This window comes from Hippocampus bargibanti, linkage group LG05 (genome assembly GCF_051943395.1).
Source record: "Hippocampus bargibanti isolate YZ-2025 linkage group LG05, ASM5194339v1, whole genome shotgun sequence".
NCBI lineage: Eukaryota > Metazoa > Chordata > Actinopteri > Syngnathiformes > Syngnathidae > Hippocampus > Hippocampus bargibanti.
In genome coordinates, this window is record NC_142738.1 from 9,642,490 (window position 1) to 9,664,684 (window position 22,195).

Genomic DNA, 22,195 nt, shown 5'->3' on the forward strand with positions numbered 1-22,195 from the left:
CTCTTTGACCTGTGTTTACATCCTGTCAACTTGTGTGCAAGTGCGCAGCGGAAGTCCGAATTTGCAGGGGTTGAAAAAAAAATCTCCCCCTTTTTCACGCTAAAAGCCACATATAAGGCTGCAATTTGTGAATAAAGACTGCGTAAAGCCCCACCACGTCAGCTCTTTCATTAACCTGTTGGTCTTTTTTTTAATCATCCGTTGGTTGCATTCAGTAATTTCCTGTCGCGTTGTCATCACAGTTAAATCATGACGCATGTCACGAACAAGCATGTCCCCCTTTTTTAACGTTTGGTAAAGTCAACAGAAGTGATTTTTTTTAAAATGCTATGTAAATGCAGGTACTTCTGACTAAATTGTTGAGGAGATACCCCCCCCCCCCATCTTAAGGAAAACAGCCAAAACAAGACAAGCAGATTCCTGTGAGTATCATCATGCTCTGCGCATTCGAATGGAAGTAATGTTGATGCTATACTTGACATCCGAGTTTTCCTATAGATGCTCATCCGGTGTTGTGGGAGGGGGAGCAGCCATCACTTGTTGGTGAGAAAGCAGAAGATGAGTGGGGAGGCAGCAGAGGTCAGGTTACACATTCCACGGCCACGCACTACAGTCTCCACACCAACATACCTACTGAGTGTGTGTGTCTGCGCGCGAGTGTATATGCCAGCGTAGGGTCTGGAATGTGTGTATGCGTATACACACATTTACACACATTTTGGCCACTGTGTTTTACACTCCGGTGACTATACTGTGAGCTTCACAGCGACATCATCTGACAATGGTATGATCTGTTGGATAGAAAGAGAAAACCTGTCCAGTGACCAATCTGTGGCTGTTGGCGAGTTCTCCACCAGATGGCGCTGGTTTTCACTTGACATATATAGATTACAGTAATAATTCTAAGCGCCTTTCAAAACTCTCAAGGTCACTTTACAGCACAGATGTCAAAGTCAAGGCCCGCGGGCAAAATCCGGCCTGCCACATCATTTTTTTCGGCCCGCGAAAGCAAATCAAACTTGTTAAATTCCATGATGATTGCTAAAATCTGAGCCAAAATTTCATATTTTTAGATGTCAACCACAATAAAAGTCATTATTCTTAACTTCAGATTTGAAAACGAGTTATTCATTAATTTGCTGTGTGCTCTATATGTAATATTTGAAGGGATTTAAACATTCTAATGGGTTTCCCAAATTCATAACGGCCCTCGAGAGGAAACCATAACTACAATGTTGCCCGCGGCAAAAAATGACTTTGACTCCCCTGCTTTACAGTCACAGGATAAAAGTTTCTCTGTGGGTGAGCAGCGGCAGCCATATGCGCCAGCATTCACTCAACCTCGAAGTAACTCAAGTAGATGGAATCGATAGCTAGCCAGCGAGATAGCTAATGGATAGATAGCCAGCTATATAGCTAGCCAGCCAGCCATATAGCTAATAGATAGGTAGCTAGCGCTTTGTTTCAGCTTCAGCTGTTGTTAAAGCGCTATATAAATCAAGCCGCCCCATTTCAAGCTCAGATAACTCCAGAACCATACAACTTAGGAATTAACGTTTTGCTGATTAAAGAAAAAAGTCTGATCTTTTTAGTCAAATGAAAAACACCAATAAAAATGACTTAAAGTGTCCCAAAACTACTTCAAAATGACCTCAGAAAGTTTCAGTTTCAGAAGGTCCCTCTTCCTTGTTCGTGATGTCTCGCCAAGACGTCTTGCCTTGCTCGAGAATCAAAACAATGGCTTCAGATTCGGAGAAGATGCGTTCTTGTTACTCATCCACTTATGAATATGATTCAAATAGTTCTGAAGAGGAAAGCATAAATGTTTGCAATCAATTAAAGAATTCCTTCCGGATCATTTTGATGCATGGACTCCAATGTAGCGGAAAATGCACAAAATGGCGCCCAGGCTCCGTTGGAAATGGGTTGATTTGTCTGCTGGGAATTTGTGTCAGCTCATATCAACTAGTAGTCTTGGTGCAACACACAACGATTTACCATCGCGTTATTTATGTGTTGTCCTTCTAATTCCGCCATCAACACGAAGTTTTCAGACCAAAGACCCAAAATGCATTGTTTGTCGCTTTCTCGGTCAGGGGCGTTCCAGACGTGACGTCAAGTCAGGCATCGTCATCAACTCGAAAACAAGACTTCCTGAATATTCAGTGTGAGTCTTATGACGTAAAATATAGATACAGTAAAGTCTCGTTATATCGATATCGAATATATATAGTCCCGGTTATATCGATACTATTTCTATGCACGCACGGAGAAAATTACATGCAAACAGGGTCGGATATATCGATATTTTTTCGGACTCCCTTGAATATCGATATAACGAGACTTTACTGTATATGCGGTGGAATCTTTGTAAAATACGCTCAGTACAAGTCATTTGAAGTGATTTTATAAATTATGGACACAACTTGTCCGGAGGCGTCAGTTGTCGTTTAAGTGTATATGGCGCTGATAACTGTCCGTTGATCCTTAGAAAATTGTTGTGTGAATGTGAGTGTAAATTATTGCATGTCTAGACAGTGTATTCCTGCAATTGATTGGTGTGGAGTGTTGGGGTGTAAAATCAGTTAGTTCATAAAACGAATGGTGATTTGCTCCCACTGTCTTACTGCAAGAGAAATTGGAAAATAAAATAGCATTATGTATACGGGCGGGTGTCCAAGACAGTAGCAAATGGTGACCTGTCCTTCTACACGTTCAGTCATTTTGTTTTAATTTGAATTGGGAGTGTCAAGCCACTAACATTTGTGTTTATTTGACTGTTTTGGAACTGCACCTGTGTGATTCATAGGAGGGTTGGGCTGCAACTGCTTTTTACTGGTCTGCCGTTGTGTCAAATAATCATTTGACTTTCAGTTTGTCTCCCAGCAAGCTAATTATACCCAGAAAGAAAGAAAGGAAAATGTGTTTGACAAAAGACTGCTATGATTACAAATTTTAGTTTAAATCACCTTCCATTAACCAGGATTTCCTGCCATCGTGTGGCCAAAGGTAAAATCCAGATCAGTTATTCTGCCTATCATTGTCAAACAAGAGGAATTCTCATTGCCGGTGTCGAATCAGGCTGTAGCCGCGTCGACAGTTCTCTGGAGGGGATCAGCAGCATCCTAAAGCTAAGCTAATGAGCTGAGACTTTTTTCCCCTGGGGAAAACCGCCATCATTTCTTGCCATCTGTGACGGCGTGACAAAGGGGCTAACGACAGAGGTGTTGATCCACTGCCACGATGGGCTTTGTTGACTGTGCAGTTGATTTAAAACTCATTAGCTATCTAACTAACTAGTCACATACACACACTTGCACTCAATGGTTATAATTCATGATCTTTATTTCTCATGTTGCACACACTCAAAGAAAACAAATGAACCCCATTCACTCTTTGCGCTTCGCTAATAAACTAGTGGGATACAATCAAGGTATACATTAGCTGAAGGTTGTGTTTAGAGTTTCCTGGGTCGTGAATCGGTCTTGGACTTTGAGAGAAATATTTATGATGCTCACTCCATCGCAAGGCATAAATCGATGTCATGCTAGGCAGTAAACTTTACATCTGCGTGTTGCGAGTGAAATACACACTGACAGATTATTAAATAGCTAACGCGAGGCGTTGCGTATTCTGCTAGCAGCTTCTTAAAACTTATTAAACACTGAGTGGCAGGAACTTGGCCTGTGAAGTATCCACAGGAGACATGTTTAGTCCCTCAGGCGTGAGGTTTTTAGCAGAGGGGGCGTCAGGGGTGTACCACAAGTGTCCCTCGAGGGCTCCCGACCATGAGGGCAGCCACTCCTAATAACACCTCTTATTCCTGAAAGCCTGTGCAACACGATCCCTGCATTTGACATTCCTTCAGCTTTTGTTTGCCTCCATACATGCTGTGTTCATTCACTTGTTCTGTGCCATCCCGCACCAAACATGTTAATCGGCTGCGATCTTTCATCTGGCTTCCTTTAGAGCCCAGAACGTCAAAACTGCGAATGTTAACGTCTGTCAGCACCTCTATGAAAAAGAGCAGGCGAGCGCGTGCTTTCTTGGATGAAGACAGAGATGGGAGTGCATGAAAAGATATTGCTGAAAACAAAGTGAGGCTCTAACGTCACAGTTGCTGATTGCAGTTCATGCCCTCGGCCAACAATTATTTATTTATTCATTAACTCATTCACTGCCATTCACGAATATATTTGGGAATTGAAAATAAGACGTAGAGCGCCATTCCTGAATTTGTTTGGGTTTTGTTTTTTCATGCTTTGGTGCAGAAAAGGCGCTGGCCATGGCCTCTGGTAATGTTTTTTTTTTCAATTCCACAAGGGGGCAGCATTTCCTTTTTTCAATGTTAGCGCTTTGTTCCATCTTCAGCTGTTGTTAAAGCCCTTCATAAACCAATATATATGTATTGCATTGTGTTTTGGTCAGCCATCCTCATTTCAAGTTCATATAACTCCAGACCCATATAATTTAGCAATTAACTCTTTTTTTCTGACAAAAAAGAAGAAAGTCTCAGGTTTCTAACACTGTACTGAATGTTCATGTAGTCCTAAAACTCTGTATTCTGTGGGTCCTGGAATTCAAGTGACAATGACAAAAACCCTGGCACTGGAGTTGACACATTTTTGCACATCGGCTGGCAGTGAATGAGTAAATGTTTTCATCCGTCCGTTTGTATGTTCATTCATTTGTTTATGTATGCATTTATTTGTTTATTGTCTGTTTGTTGTTTGTTTATGTATTTTTTTTAATGTTGTAAACTTTTTATTTTGATGATTTCAAAAGTCATAGAGATCACCATTAAGATCAAGGGTGTCAAACTCATTTTTTTTGCCGGGGGCCACGTTGTTGTTACCGTTTCCTCTAGGGGGCTGTTATGAATTTGGGGAAACCGTTAGAATGTTTAATCCCTTCCACACATGACATATTGAGCGCACAACATATTAATGAATAACTACTTTACAAATCTAAAGTCAAGAATAATGACTGATCGTGGTTTATATGGGACAATTTTAAATTTCGGTTTGGACTTTAGCAAGCGTAATGGCACTTGACATGCTTTATTTGCTTTCGTGGGCCAAATAAAATGATGTGGCGGGCCAGATTTGGCCCCCGGGCGTTGACTTTGACACCTGTGTCGTATGTGAAATCGACTGACTTTTGAGACATATCCCCTCAGCCACTCCTCACATTTGATCAACTCTATAATTTACTACTTGGAGGGCATTCCACTGTGTGTCAATTGATTCCACTGCTCGTGTTTCCCCCGAATGCGGAGCGGCAGTCCTCCATCACTACACGGATATTTGTGTTGCCCCTGCAGCCATTCCCTTTATCCCAGAGATCAAATACCAATCATCAGCGTATCTGACGTTGCGCTGAGGTGAACCGGCTCCTTTTCTTATCTCTGCTACTCTCCTGTCATCTCGCTGACGTGCCGCTCTGAGATTCTCGGGCAGATTTATGTGAGGAGCGTTCCCCCGCTGGCCTGTGGCGGCAGGTCCAAGTGACTGTGGCGGCGTGTCAGAGCCGCTTGTGTTCTTATAGCCGCTCGTGTTCTTACAGTCATTAACAAAGTTGTTTGTTGCAAATGGAAGGAATGAGCCTCCGGGTAGGGGCGGCTGGGTCAGTTAGAGCGCAGTCAGAGTGCAGAAGGTTTTGTGAAGGAGTACACCGTTGTACAACATCAATGGAGAAAATGTCTAAAATGGGTGAATGTGAATGAAGACATCATATGATTTTGTGTCGTGGTGGAATACTGAAAAAAATGACAAATAGAAAGAATAAAGGCAGCACATCAGCACAACCATGCAAATATGCTACCTTGTGGCTGTTAACGGTATAGATGAGATCATCACAGCAGCGTGATTAGATTTGAAATGAAAAATCCATTTTTACCTTAATGGATGATTGAAATGTGAATACCGATAAAGTGCTGGTCAGCCCTCTGGCAATGGTTTTTCCCTATACACTCTGAATTGGTGACCAGCTGGAAGGTTTTTTTTTTGTCTGTCCAATCAAGTTGGAAAAGCAAATTGGGGTAAAAAAAATATGAAACTAAATTCATTCATTGCCGTACACAAATGTATTCTGGAATTGAAAATATGACGTAGAGCCCCATTCCCGAATTTGTTCCGGTTTTGTTTTTTATCATAATAATAATAATAATAATAATAATAATAATAATAATAATAATAATAATACATTTAATTTACAAGCGCCTTTCAAAACACCCAAGGACACTTTACAATTAAAAAAACAATAAACACTATAACAATAAAACCAAACTTTTTTTTCTTGTTTGGGTGCTGATAAAGTGCTGGCCACGGCCTCTGGCAATGTTTTTTTCTTTTGCTTATGCTTATTTAGTCCTAAAACTCAATATTTTTTGGGTCCTCCATTTTGAGTGAAAATGACAAAAACCCTGGAACTGGAGTGAGAATGAGTTAATGACAAAGATGGTACTGTGTTTTTCACAGCACAATATGTATGTTATTATCTTCTTCAACTTTTGCATCTGTCAGCATTCACTTTTTTCAGGAGAATTGAAATGTCTCGTTATTTTTTGTAGGGTAGCTCCTTTGGCCTGTACTGACAGAAAGGGATGATCCTTAAGAATTAATCTAAATGCAGTAATGACTGCCCTGCGGCCTGCTGCTAATCAGGATAATAGCGCAGGCGCCTTCGCAAGTGCCGAAAAGCACAACTGAATCGTCCTCACATTTGACTCCTGCGTTCTTTGCTCGGATGGCTGACATGCAGCAGCTTGTCACTCGTGCTTGCACCCTCATCTCAACACGGCTGCCCTTCATTCCACAACACATGCAAACTGAATTATGCGCTTGTCAAACATGGTTTATAGGCCCCGAAGGTCCAGTGTCAACATTTGATTATCGTCCACCGATCAAGCTTTACTATACGTAACATCCATCACTCGAGTGAGATTTTCAGTTAATTTGTTACTTTCGATGATGTTCACTCAAGTATTTCGATGGAATGTATGTTGGTCACTAAATTACAAAGGTTATATAATGTCATTTGTGTTCAAATGTGTCATTATAATTCCTACATGGGATATTTATCCCCCACTCAGGCTAGCATTGCTCCAACATTAGTTTATTTTCCCCTACAGCAGTCTAATCATAACTGCCGTAAAACAAAATGGAGGAAAGTACAGGACTATGTCTATCTGCCATCCATCCGTTTTCTTATCCGCTTATCCTCACGAGCCCCTATCCGAGCTCTCTTCAGCCAGTAAGCCAGGTACAACGTCAACAGGTTGTCAGACAATCGCATTTGTGTGAGTTGAAAAAAATGACTTCCAAATGAATTGTTGTCTTAGCACGTGCTAAACTTAACGAGTGCTTGGGTGCAGTAGGTGCTTCGCGTTTTTGTTTGGGCCGCAGTGGACCGGCGTTACGCACAAGGAAGAAAGTACTGACGTCTTACGAGGCCACACAGTGTGCTCTGTACGGCACTCCAACAGAAAAAAAGCAGGCGGTTGGAAGGTTGTTGGATCCGCAGACACGCCGTTGGAAGGCCATCCAGCTTGACCATATGACATACTGGTGAGCTGCTCTATTTTTTTCAGACTGCACAAATATTAGTGCCTCCGTTAGGTGGTTACACCTACAGACTATACGGCCTGACAGACAGTCTGAATTTGTTTTCATCTTTTATATCTTCCCCCTACTTGATCCCCGCTGACTTGAGCAGACTTTTCATGTCAAAGTGTGCTTTCAAACAGATTTACCGGTAACTCTCAAACAAGAGTTTGTTTGTTAGCTGGCTCTTTTGCCACATACAAAAGACATTGTTCGGGTGTATGACAGGGAATATGAAACAAAATACGTTCTTATTGTCAAACTAAAGAAGAGGCATTCTCATGATACAGCTGCCCCTAGTGAGTCAATCTAAGTATAGACTTGAGAGCTGTTTTAAAATGTGTTTGCGGTGTTCGCTTAAAAAAATACTTGGTTGCAATATGTCATTTTAATAAGAAATCTACAGTAACACTCCACTTTTGACTAAAAATTGGTTTTACACATCCCACCTCTCCCACCTCAGGTTCTGAGCTGCTTGCATGTTATGCGCAGGGCTATACCTTCAAATATTGGGACTGTAACTTAATATCAACACATTATCATGACCAGGTCTCAATTTTGCTGTGTTTTCCCCCCAGGTATGCCTACATTGGAAGGAGTTAGCCTTAGGTAGGAGTTCTTTCTTCGAGTGTGGAAACGTTACAGCTAAATGGTCAGATGATTGGTTTGGATTGGATTGGCCTTTATTAGTCCCGCAGTGGATACATTTACATTTACAATACTACTATCCTTTTTGTGTCTGAGTGAAATAAGTAAGCTTTTCCCCTGAAGCTTTGCCCTGAAAGTGTGTTAATATGTGTTAATATAGTATTACTGACTAGCTAACAAAATGGACGCCCATTGTCACGTTAGATTCAATGTTCCATCTCAAATAGTACTTCTCAATTAGTTTCTGTTAGCATCTCAAAACAGTACTTCTCAATTAGCTTCTGCTAGCATCTGAAAACAGACTTCTCAAGTAGCTTCTGTTAGAATCTCAAAACAGTACTTCTCAATTAGTTTCTGTTAGCATCTCAAAACAGGACTTCTCAATTAGCTTCTGCTAGCATCTGAAAACAGACTTCTCAAGTATCTTCTGTTAGCATCTCAAAACAGTACTTCTCAATTAGCTTCTGTTAAAATCTCAAAACAGTACTTCTCTATTAGTTTCTGTCAGCATCTCAAAACAGTACTTCTCAATTAGCTTCTGCTAGCATCTGAAAACAGACTTCTCAAGTATCTTCTGTTAGCATCTCAAAACAGTACTTCTCAATTAGCTTCTGTTAAAATCTCAAAACAGTACTTCTCAATTAGTTTCTGTCAGCATCTCAAAACAGTACTTCTCAATTAGCTTCTGCTAGCATCTCAAAACACTACTTCTGAATTAGCCTCTGTTAGCATCTCAAAACAGTACTTCTCAATTAGCTTCTCTTAGCATCTGACTCCCTCCACCCTCGCCCCACCAAGTTGCTGCTTTGACTGCAAACTATTATTTGTCAATGAAATAGCTGTATAACATATATCTGTGTTCATGTTAAAAACAATTACAAACAAACAAACAAAAATATATGAATTAAAACAAAGAATAACTTTAAAAGCTCATTGCCAGGGATCCCACGGATCAATGCAAAACTGCACGTCGTCCCTCACAGGACACTGCTTTGTATGTATTTGTTGACAAAGATCATCACGCAGATTTCCACAGTGATATTTCACTTTGTTCCCACACACACCGACAAATGGGGGATGACGTCATAGCCGAGAGGACATTCTTCAAGTGTGTCACCTGACCACAGTTAGACGTCAGTGGAGTATTTGTTTGTGGGCAGCGACCTGGCACCTGTGACAGTCAGTCAGAACACGTCCGGTGCCAAGTGTGAACTTTAGCTGACCTCTATCGGCAATGAAATAGCTATGAGCTATCGGCGTGGAAATGAATGTTTAGGCTGACGTGTGATGTACATCATAGGAGGAGATGAAGAGAACTGACCAGCTGAGGCGCCTTATGTGCATACTTTTTTGGGCCGGGGCCCATAAGCACTGCAAGCATGTCGATTTGAGCCGGCTACCGAACGCACTCGGAGGGATCTGGCCGGCAGATGACGGCTCGCAGCGTGACAGCGAACTTATGGACTATTAAGCCTTTAAGGGATGGATAAGACAATGTTTGAATACATCAAAGCGGGGTCGTGAAATGGATTTGCTGCAGATAACTTTGATATTTCCATTTCAATATGAAACCAATTGAATAGGATGTGTGTGACATTTTGTTGTGGTGAGTGGTGATCTCATATGACAGTGCAGTGGATGACTAACGTCACCAACAAGGCCATCTATTTTTATTTATTATTTTTTTTTTGGGCCACACTTGGGTAAAACCGTAATGGTTCTTTTTTTATTGTTTTTTTTTAACTAATTCCCGAAGTTATTCGGGAATTGAATATTTGACGTGGAATTCCCAAATTTGTTCAAGTTTTGTTTTTTCTTGTGGGGGAGGATGTGCCGATAACGCGCTGGTCGTACCTCTGGGAATGTTTTTCCCTTCCATGAGGGGGCAGCATTTGCCTTTTGTACAACTGCCCCAATTTCAAGCTCAGATAACTCCACACTCACCTAATTTAGGAAATAACTTTTTTCTGATGAAAGAAGAGAGTCTAAAGTTTCTTGCGCTGCATTGAATGTTTATGTCGTCCTAAAGCTCAATATTGTGTGGGTCCTGGAATTTGAGTGAAAATGACAAAAACCCTGGCACTGCATTAGACACATTTTTGCACGTCTGGCAGTGAATTGGTTACTATCCATCCATCCATTTACCAGACCGCTTTATTTTTGAAAACATTCATGCAAATATGATCTGAATGACTGACTACATTCAGACTGGCCCTTTGAATAACAACCCCCCGCCCCACACACACACAAATAGATGGTTGAAGTACAGCATATGATAAGCAAATATTTCAGTTTACAACTATTGTCTATTGATTTATTTTAAGTCATTCACTCTCATTCACAAATTTAGTTGGGAATTGAAAATATGACGTAGAGCGCCATTCCCAAATTTATTCTGGTTGTTGTTGTTTTTTTCCTTGTTTGGGTGCAGAAAAAGCTGGCCATTGCCTCTGGCAATGTTTTTTTTTTCCTTTCCACATGGGGCAGCATTTCCTTTTTTCATTTCAAGCTCATATAACTCCAGACCCATATAATTTAGGAATTAACTCTTTTTTAATGAAAGAAGAGAGTCTATGGTTTCTCACGCTATATTGAATGTTTATGTAGTCCTAAAACTCGGAAAATACGTTTTGCGTACACTTGCCTACTTGGCTAAACCGTGATGAACAATATACTGGAACCCCACTCATTGACTGTGACCTTGCTCGAATGTTAGCGGGAAATGACGGAACATTCCTGGCCGATGAATCTCCTACTTGACTATGTTCGCGTTTTCTCCTCTTCTCGCCCAGCATTTACCTTTTTTATGCGGTCAGTGAGAGAGAAGGCTGCCTGTTCCCACACTGACACGTGAACATGGGTCCGGCTCAACCCTGTTTGCTTTCTACTGAATGTTACACGGGGGGAAACAAATTGCACTATTTTGAGACCCTCGAGAGTGGGAGGAGGGAAATACTCCACCCTGCGCGTCATTCACTTTTATTCATGTAAAAAAAAAATTATGAATGGCTAACATTTTGTCGAAGGCCACATGTGGAGGTTTCAGGTGGCCGGCCTGAGTGAGCGTGCAGCAGCTCTTTGAGTGAGTGGAAGTGTTCTGTCATGGTTAAACACCAGCGCCTGGTGTTGATTAAGGACCATTTGTTTCTGTCAAGAACACAAAGCAATTGCCTCCTCCCTGATGATAAATAAGTTAGTGGAATTAAAGTAAGGCGAGGATGAAAGGAGGCATGTTCATCAATGAAATACGTTCACACTTGGATCTTCCACTTTCACGAGCTGCCGTGAAAAGCTTTTTTTTTTTCATCCAAAAGCCATCGCCATCATTTGTAATCGGCTTCCATCAGGTTTTAGTAATGGCTTTTGGAAATCATTGTCAAAACAATCTCTGTTGATATACAACTGCGAAATTAACACCAAAAAAATGAAGCCCCGATGTCAGGATAGTTGATGCATTGAATAGTGCTTGGCCGCTTGGCTCGTTTTAATAAAAAGACAGCTCAGCATACAGTTTTGACTTTCTGTAGCAGAAAATACACCCAAAAAAAGCAACCCTTCCTAAGGATTAATCTTTTTATCCCCACGAGCTGCCCTTCAATAGAGAACAAAAACGTCCGACAACACTCCTTTCAAAGTCAAGGCCCTGGGGCCGAATCAGGCCCGCCACATCATTTTATCCGGCCCGCGAAAGGAAATCAAGCGTGCCAGTGCTGTGATCCTTTCATTTCATGTTGTCCCATGTGTACCACAATAAGAGTCATTATTTTTTACTTCAAATTTGAAAACTAGTTATTCATTCATTTGTTGTGCACTCCATATATCTAATATGTGGAGGGGATTAAGCATCTAATGGATTCCTCAAATTTATGACGGACCCCGAAAGGAAATCGTAACGACAATGTGGCCTGTGGCAAAAAAAAAGAGTTTGACACCCTTGTTTTAGGATCACACAGTGGCAAAAGCTAGTTGAACTCCACCCTTGGGGGGGGGTACATAAATTATGTACTGCTGTTTTAAAATGTCAAATGTTTGACTTTAAATTCAACAAGTGTTATCTTGTTGCCGTGTGTTTTATTAGTCTACTTCAGTGATGACATAAGTTCTGATTTGAAAAACAGTCTTTTTGTACCCGTCATTGGACATCAAATTTTGGTGACCGGGGTGGAGCTTTATTTAACTATTGTTCCAGACAACTAAATATTTTTAAGAGGGCATCAGTTCCATCAATTTTACTGTATATTGTGCGTGTGTATGTATATATATATATTTATATATATATATATATATATATATATATATATATATATATATATATATATATATATATATATATATACAGTAAAGTCTTGTTATATCGATATTCAAAGGAGTCCGAAAAAATATCGATATAACCGGGACTATCGATATATCCGACCCTGTTTGCATGTAATTTTCTCCGTGCGTGCATAGAAATAGTATCGCTATAACCGGGACTATCGATATATCCGATATCGATATAACGAGACTTTACTGTATATATATGTGTGTGTGTGTGTGTGTGTGTGTGTGTGTGTGTGTGTGTGTGTGTGTGTGTGTGTGTGTGTGTGTGTGTGTGTGTGTGTGTGTGTGTGTGGCGGCCCGGTAGTCGAGTGGTTAATTAATTTGGGAAATAATTATAATTTGGTTAAATAATTTGTAAAATGGCTTCAAATGACTTCTACTGAGTGGATTTTACAAAGATTCCATCGCATATAGCTATATTTTACGTATTAAGACTCGCGCTGAACATTTAGGAAGTCTTGTTTTTGAGTTGGTGACGAGTCCTCACGTTACGTCATGAAAGGACCCCCCCCCCCCTCCCTGACTGACAAAAAGACACATTGTAGCAGTCCTTCATAACGTCAATGTATTTTTCTGTACTGTTTATCTGAAAACCTTGATGTTACATCCAAAAGCCGCCAGCAGAGGGAGTCCAAGCTCCATGAAAGGAATCTATCAGCCTGTGGAAACGGGCTGATAGATTCCTCACGGGAGCTGGTCGCCATTTTTGGGTGTGACATTCCCCCCTGCCCGTTTGCCTCAAAATGACATGGAATAAATTATTTAATCGATTGCAAACATGTATACTTTCCTCTTCAGAACTATTTGAATCATATTCATAACTGGATGTATCACAAGAAAGCATATTCTCCAAATCTGAAGCCATTGTTTTGATTCTCCAGCAATGCAAGACGTTTTGGCGTGATGTCACGAACTGGGGGCGGGACTTTCTAAAAATGCCCAATTCGCAGCTCAATTTTTTTGCAGATTTTGGACACTTTAAGTCATTTTTATTGGTGTTTTGCATTTGAATAAAAATATCATAGTGCATGTTTTGGGTATTTTAGATGCTATAAAACGTTTTTCTGATGTCAGTTAAAAAACGAAAAAGTGACATTAGTTGTTCTTCAACATCAATATGGAGTAACCGCGTCAACCGGTTTGCTCAGCCCCAACAATGAGAGACTCAGAGTCTCACAAGATTCGCTGACCTCTACAGGATGCCATTTGCGTTTTCCAAAAACATCTCATCTGACTTGCTTTCCAATGTTTACGCTGTCAAAAGTTACTTTCGCCACATAAACAAATGACCAAAAAAACAGTTTGTTTCCATTTTCCCTCTGATTGAAACGACCCCTCCGTGATGTTTTCTTTTCATTCTACATGCGCACACACAGTGATTGGCATGCATAATAAACCAAGCAGCTGATGACCGGCCTAATGCTTGTTCTTGGTCTAAATAGCCAATATAAAGACGGAAAGCAGAGTGGTAAGCAGCAGTAGCCTCACCACTCCCCACTCCCCCTCCTCTCTCGTCCTCCCCAAGGGGATCGGATGTTCTCAGCCGTTATAAGCAAGCAAAGCTGGCGGCCGGCAGACCGTCTGGCTCCAGAGCGCTGCGGGCACGCACGCGCGCACTCGCACACACAACGCCAGGCCTTCTGTCATGAGGTTTGCTTTCACTGAGGTCGGTCAAACAAGGCCGGAGACCTCCAAACGTGGTCGTGAGGCTCCGCTGGCGTCACACACTCAATGACAACACACTTAACTTTGTTTCCTTCCTCGGGGGTGACAGTGTCAGTGTGTTGTTTGTGTTGTTTGGGTGAGGACTGCATGTGTGCATGTTTGCACTGTCACTCCGTCCTGGGCGAAGTTACATCGCGTTCCACCCTCTCACCTGAAATGTTGTGACTGGAATAAAACTGTGTGGGATGTTCTCACTGTTAGGTTCAACTGCTGTGTGTTTACCCACATTTGAAACTGTTTTTGTCAATATTGTCACTATTACCAACGCGGATCTTTGCGAATACAATTTCAACTGATGATGAGAACCAATTTTTTTTCAGCTTGCGTGTAGTTTTGTGGGAGGGGGATTCAAACATCACCTTTTTCACTCATTCACTGCCAGACGTGCAAAAACGCGTCCACTCCAGTGCCAGGGTTTTTGTCATTTTCTGTCAAATTGCAGGACCCACAGAATATTGAGTTTTAGGGCAACATATACAATGCGCTCCACCTCATATTTTCAATTCCCAAATAAATTTGGGAATGACTGTGAATGAGTTAAAGCTTACAACCAAAACATGAACATCTGCTATGTGGAGATTTTTGTTTTTATTTCAAATCATTTGTTTAAATGTTCTGCTTGTTTTAACAAAGCCAATTAAGTCCACTTTTTAAGGATTTTGCATTATGCTACATCGACAAGTGGTAAATATTATATGATACCAAAACAGGAAATGACAATCGCAAAAATATTGTCAAATGGTGTGTCAGAAGCCAAACATTTTTGTAAGGCTCTTATTTTACTTTGCCGTCGATCAAGGGTGTTAAACTCATTTTTTTGCCGCGGGCCACATTGTAATTACGGTTTCCTTTTGGGTGTCATTATGAATTTGGGGAAACCATTACAATGTTTCATCTCCTTCACATATTACAGCTATCTATTTGCTGGCTAGCTATCTATCAAGCTGGCTGGCCATATAGCTATTATCTATCTAGCCATTAGCTAACTAGCTAGCTAGCTATTAGCTATATAGCTATCTAGCTATTAGCTATCTATTAACTAACTAGCTTTCTATCTATTTGAGTTACTTCCATGTTGAGTGAACGGTAGTGTATGCGACTGCCGCTGCTCACCCACATAAAAACCTATCCTGTGACTGTCAAGTGACCTTGAGAGTTTTGAAAGGCGCTTATAAATTAAACATATTATTATTATTATTATTATTATTATTATTATTATTATTATTATTATTATTATTACCTATAGAGCGCACAACAAATTAATGAATAACTAGTTTTCCAATCTGAAGCCAAGAATAATGATTGTTAGTGTGGTTTAAATGGGATAATTTAAAATTTTAGTTTGGACTTTAGCAAGCATCATGGCACTTGACATGGTTGATTTGCTTTTGCGGGGCGAATAAAATAACAGGGGCCAGATTTGGCCCCTGTGCCTTAACTTTGACACCGGTGCCGTTGATTGTAAATGTGTATTTCGAGAGGGCCCGTGATTACATCATTATTTTTAACAATAATAAGGATTTTTTAATCTTCAGTGTGCTAATTCTTTGAGATCAAGTGTCCATCGTGATATCAAGCGACTGTTGACATTCGCTCACTTTTATTTGGGCTTGCGCCAGCTTGAGTGCATTCAGAGTAAATAGTAACTTTTTTTCAGTGACTAATTCCCGTTGTGGGTGTTTTTCATTTCACAGTTAATCCCCTTCCTCGTGGCCCACCTTTAAGAATGCCCACCCCGCCCTCCCTCACCACCCCTCCTTCTCTCCCCCTTAAATGTTCTGATGTTCACTTCCAACTTAAAATAGCTCCACTCACTGGTATGTTTACACTTACTTCGCTTTGGGAGGTTAGAAATCAAGTTTTTTTTTTTTTTTTTTGGGGGGGGGGGGGTCGGAGTCTGTGAGTGTGTTTTGTCTTCACTGTTTCTCAAAATGTCCTTTGCAGACCACTAACTGTTCCCGAGAAAACCCCTAATTGGTCTGGGAAGAATTTAGGGACATTTTATATGAGGGCGCTTAACGGATGAAAGCTCCCAAATTTTAGATGTTCGTGGCATTTTGGGACTTTATGACACAAAATTTGAAAATAGCCTCCAGAGTGGAAAAATTATACTATATACGATCTGCGGTTACATTCCTATACACTTGGGGGAGGGGGGGGTCTGCTTATGTCTCGTACATGTTTACGTCTCATACCTGTGCCAATACAGGTAATTAAACAAACATGTCTACTCTTTTGAAGGCTCCAAATAGTGACGTTTTACTTACATATGAAGATAATTGGGCTGTTCCTCCTTCCCAAACAAGGATGTCAAATGTCCTCGTATCTAATCTTCCTCAATTTTTCAATAAGGATTGAATCATGAATGATACAATGAATAAAGTGTTCAGCTATCAAAGCAATTAAAAATGGCCGAAATGCATCTGCATACATGACTGACTTTACATGACGTTTCTTTATCTTGTACAGTGATACCTTGGCTTACGAACTTAATTGGTTCTCAGACAAAGTGGGTAAGGTGAAAAGTGTGTATCCCAAAAAATAATTCCCCATAGGAAACCATTAAAATGAGAATAATCCTTTCCCAGGTCCCAATAAAACATAATTTTTACTTTCTAAGCCTTAAAACTACACAAAATAAACCTTATTTTATGTATAATAAATGCGCTATGGTGTTATAATTAAAGAAATAAACTGTACTGTATAATAAAGTTGTTTTATTTACCTTTGTGATGGTCGTTGATCGCTTGATAGAGTGGAGTTGCCGGTTTCATCAGCATTAAACATTTGATGAGGAACGTAGCCTTCTTCTTTCGCCATCTTGAGGAATGATCCCTTGGAGGTGCTTTCTCTGCGATAGTTTTACTTTTTTCCTCATCAATTGTGTTCTGTTTAGCTGGGTTGATAGCTTTTTGCATCAAGTGTACAGATGGCTTGTGTGGGTTGTTTGTGGAGCCTGATTGATGGGATATTTTAACGTTGAAAGTTGAAACGAGTCCAAATTTCACTGTTTTCGATCCATTTTCTCACCATTTCACTTTTGTTTTTTTTTTTGTTTCAAGCTCTGTCGTCTCCCTTGTGTGTGTGTGTGTGTGTGTGTGTGTGTGTGTGTGTGTGTGTGTGTGTGTGTGTGTGTGTGTGTGTGTGTGTGTGTGTGTGTGTGTATGTATGTGTGTGTGTGTGTGTGTGTGTGCGTGCGCGTGTGTGGCGTGTGTGTATGTGTTTTCTCAATCTCTCTCTGTAGTCTGCCTGTCTCTTTAATGTTTAACACCCCCCACCCCCTCACTGCTGCGTTCTTGACCAATCACGTGGCTTTAACCGAAGACTGGGGGCGGCCTTCACTCCTTTTTCTCCTCCTTTTCTTTCTCACCCCTCTCTCTTTCTCTTGCCCACGCTCTCTCTCTCACTCTTTCTTTCTCTCCCCCATCTCCCTGTTTCTCTCTCCTTTTCTCTTCCCCGTTTCTCTTTTTCTCTTCCCTGTTTCTCTCTCTTGCTCTCTCTCTCTCTCTCACTCTCTTTCTCTCCCTGCTTCTCTCTCTTTATATCTCTCTCTTGCTTTCTCACTCTACCCCATTTATCTCACTCTCTCTTCATCTCCCCGTTTCTCTCCCTCCCTTTCTCACCCCTGTTTCTTTCTCTCTCAAACGTTCTCCCCGTTTCTCTCTCTCCTTCTCTCTCACTCGGTTCTCACTCTCTTTCTCTCCCTGTCTCTATCTGTCTCTCTCTCTTGCTCTCACTGTGTCTCTCTCATTGTCTCTCTCTTTCTCTCCCATCCCTCTCTGTCTCTCTCTCTTTCTCTCGCACATTTCTCTCTCTTTCTGATTCTCTCTCTCACTTGCTCTCAATCTCTCTCTCTCTTTCTCTCTCGACTGTTTCCTTGTCTCCCTCTCTCCCCAGCTTGTCACTCTCTCGCTTGCTCCCTCTCATTCTCTCTCTCTCTTTCTTTCTCTCTCTAGCTCTCTCTCTCTTTCTCTCCCATCCCTCTCTCTCTGTCTCTTGCTCTCTCTCTCTTTCTCTCCCACGTTTCCCTCTCTCTTTCTGATTCTCTCTCTCACTCGCTCTCACTCTCTCGCTTTCTCTCTCCGGTTTCTCTGTCTCCCGCTCTCCCCAGTTTGTCACTCTCTTTTGCTCCCTCTCATCCTCTCCCCCTGTCTCTCTCTCCCTCGTTTCTCTTGCTCGCTCTCTCACTCTCTCTCGCCCAGTTTCTCTCTCTTTCTCTCCCTCTCTCTAATTACCTCCCCCAGTCTCCCTTTCTCTCTCTCTCCCTCTTTCTCTCTGGCTCTCTCTCTTCCTCCCTCTCTCCGAATGAGCTGCCCTCAGATTACTGGAGTTTGTGGAGGTCGATGAGAAACATGTGTGCGGGGTTGAGGGCGGTTGATGGGAAGTCCTGCGTCAGTTGGCTCAGCCTCATTTCTCCTAAGGAGAAAAGTAGAAAGAGAAAAAAAAACAGTGAGCTAGTTCAAAGCACAAACTCCCTGGCCTTTTACTGGGTGGATAAATAAGGTGGGGGGGGGGGCAGTCTCGTAAAAGCGCATGTTGTTTGCTACATGCTAATAGTTTGCGTGTCAACAAAACTCAATGGTATATCAAATATTTATTTATTTATTGCTAGCTTTGGAATATATTCAAACAAATGTTACACTGCCATCAAGTGGACTCTCCGTTTACTGTCTTGTAAGAACTTAATGTCAAAGCCAACTTGGGAGTGTATATACTGTAGATACATTTTCTCGTGACTCCTTTGTACTTGGCTATCCCCAGAAACCAGGTGGATGTACCGCATTTAATTTTATGATATTTTATGATATGTATAAATACTTTTTGTTTGTTTTGTTTTTAAAGTGAGTTGTGACTGAAAACGTCCCTCTGACCTTGCGGTCAAGCCTGAGAGTGAGCCTCGAGCGAGCAAGAGTGGAAAAATCCACAGCATTTAGGTAAAGCCGCATGTCATAAAGGCAATACCGTACTAATGAGCCAGAGGTTTTAAGAGGGGAAAGAGGAACAAATGGGTTGCATATGGATTTGAAAGAGCGCAGGGATCAGAGCTACGTTGTGTATTTTAATGAAGCAAAGTCTCCTGGCTCCTTTTTTCTCTAAATTTGAGTGTCCCCACTATACTTGTTGACTTGTCACGGAAATAGGAAATATATTTTCATTTTGAAAAGGAAAATGTGTCAAAGTCTATGAGTGATACAATAAAATCATATTGTTTTGAAATCTATACTGGCCCAAAATTTTGCTGATCATGCAAAGCATTGACAATACACTGTAGTGCCAATCCATAATAGATCCACGATGCAATAAGTGTCATCCCTTTCTTCTCCTTTCATGGAGCAGCATTAAATCCTCTGCTGAGCCTCATTAAAATCCATTTCCTTTGCATCCTTAAGATAATAAGATGTGAGGCTTAACAAGGAACAGTAGGGTGATAAAAGGTAAGTGTATTATGGATTCAACTACATCATAAAATGTAGAAAACCTGCACTGAAATAAATGGTGAGCTAAATGAAAATATTGTGCGCGTTATTTTATTTTCTTTAATAGAGCGTTCGCTTTTCTTAGAAATATACAAATAGTTTTGATGAATGATAGCAATTAGTTTACGATTATTTTACTGGCCTATTCGACATCATTTGGCATTTTGAGGCAAAGAAAAATTATTGTTTTTTTACTCCCTAGCTTGATATGGGCCACACATGTAGAAATAATGCAATTAGATAAACCACAAATCTCTTGGAGGATTTTTGTAAAGCCGGTGGGTGAAATAATGCTTTGTTTACAACCCTATCCTCACGGATTGTTCTAAATCACAGGTGTCAAAGTCAAGCGCGGGGTCCAGATCTGGCCCGCGACACCATTACACCATTTTATATGGCCCGGAAAAGCAAATAAAACATGTCAAGTTCCACGATGCTTCTTCTAGTCTGAGCCAAAATTTCAAAATCCACAAAAACAGTCATTGTTCTTGACTTTTGATTTTAAAAATGGTTATTCATCAATTTGTTGTGAGCTGTGTATGTAATATTGTCACATTCAGTTTGCGACCAACAGGTGGCACTGTCGGTTCAAGCTTGCAGCTGCACAGGTGTTAGTCGTTTTTTGTCAATGGCAGTTAAAAGGACTCCCTGCACGACCATTAAGTGTTGGGTCATTGTTTGTTTCACGCTGTCAAGTTTACTCATGGTTTTGTTTGTTACTTTGGACCTTTTTGTTTTGATGAGATTACTGTCACAAAAGACTTCCCCTATAGAGCTCCGGGCATGACATGGTAATAATAATAATAATAATAATAATAATAATAATAATAATAATAATAATGGCCACAGTAAGGAAAAAATGTGTCTCCAAAATAGTAATTAGTTCTTCTCGACTGTAACATTCTAAACACTGGCCTTATCTGTTAGCTATCTATTAGCTGGCTAGCTTTCTAGCCGAGTTACTTAGCTATCGATTTAGCTGTCTATTAGCTAGCGAGCTTTCTATCTGAGTTACTTCCGGGTTGAGTGAAGGCCTAGCTAGCTATCTGTAAGCTATCTATTAGCTAGCTAGCTTTCTATCTGAGTTGCTTAGCTATCGAATTAGCTGCGTATTAGCTTGCTTGATATTTGAGTGACTTCCAGGTTGAGTGAACGCTGGCGCATGTGGCTGCCGCTGCTCACCCACAGAAAAACGTATCCTGTGTCTGTAAAGTGACCTTGAGAGTTTTGAAAGGCGCTTATAAATGAAATTTATTCACCCTGCTCCTCCCTCCTGCCTTCTTTTTCGGGGTCCACCTTGCATATCGTGACAAATATGTGGAGGCAATTATACATTTACAATTAACATTTATATATTATTCCCAAAATCCATAATGGGGGTTGAAGGCAAACCGTAAGTACAATGTGGCCCGTGGCAAAAACGTTTGACAACGCTGGTCTAAATAAACCACTGCACCTTGCTCTTAACCATGGCTTCCTACTTGAGGAAGCAGCAAAATCCGAGCGAAGAGGTGATTATAAATTGTTTAGCACAGTTACGCAAACAACCCTACCCCCATCCAATCTCCTTGCACAGCATTACTTGGCCACTTTGACTTCATGGTTGAACCGTTACGCACTTCTTCGTTCTGTAGAAGGAGTAAAACATTCGATTCAAACAAATCTAAAGTAACAGAAACCGAAATGTTTACAGTTGTACCCACACTCATACTAATCAGAAGCCATTATCGGGGAACAGCATAAAAAGAAAGAGAGACCAATAAGCGCCTCAACTGCCTGAAGCACTCCGAAATAAGCAAGTTTTAATGTTCAAGAGCAATGCTTAATTACCCATACATGGCTATTCACAAGCATATCGCCAAAGGGCTGCGGCTATCACAACCTAATAGAAGCCAGCGTTACTACGCGCAGTCAGAATTATTCACTGCATTACCCACCATTCATAGCACGTATTAACATAGGCAATTTCATGCATATGGGTAATGCGGCTCTTAGCGGGGGAGCTTTCTGATTGCTCAGAAACTAATTTCACAATCATTAGTTTTTGGAGGTGGAGTGGGTGATTGATGGCGTGAAGCAGATTTTCGATGACAACTTTCTATATGAGTTTTAGTAAAGGGTGTTCAAGAGCTAAAAATTAATTTGGGAAAAGTAGGGGCAGACATAGGGATGAAGATGGTTGATAAATATTGTGAATTGCTGAGGTGTTTTTTTATATGCAGACCAAACACGAGACCATTTAGCCTGGGGGAGGAGTTAATGAGTCATGGACAAGTGCTGCATTCTATCCATATGTAAAATGAGCAGATATTTTGCAAATCCTCTGATTCAAGTTAATTTTGTGATTGACCATTGTACACAATAAACATGTAAATTGCTCTTATGGAAGCGTGTATAAATGTGATGCTTTGATTTATTGAT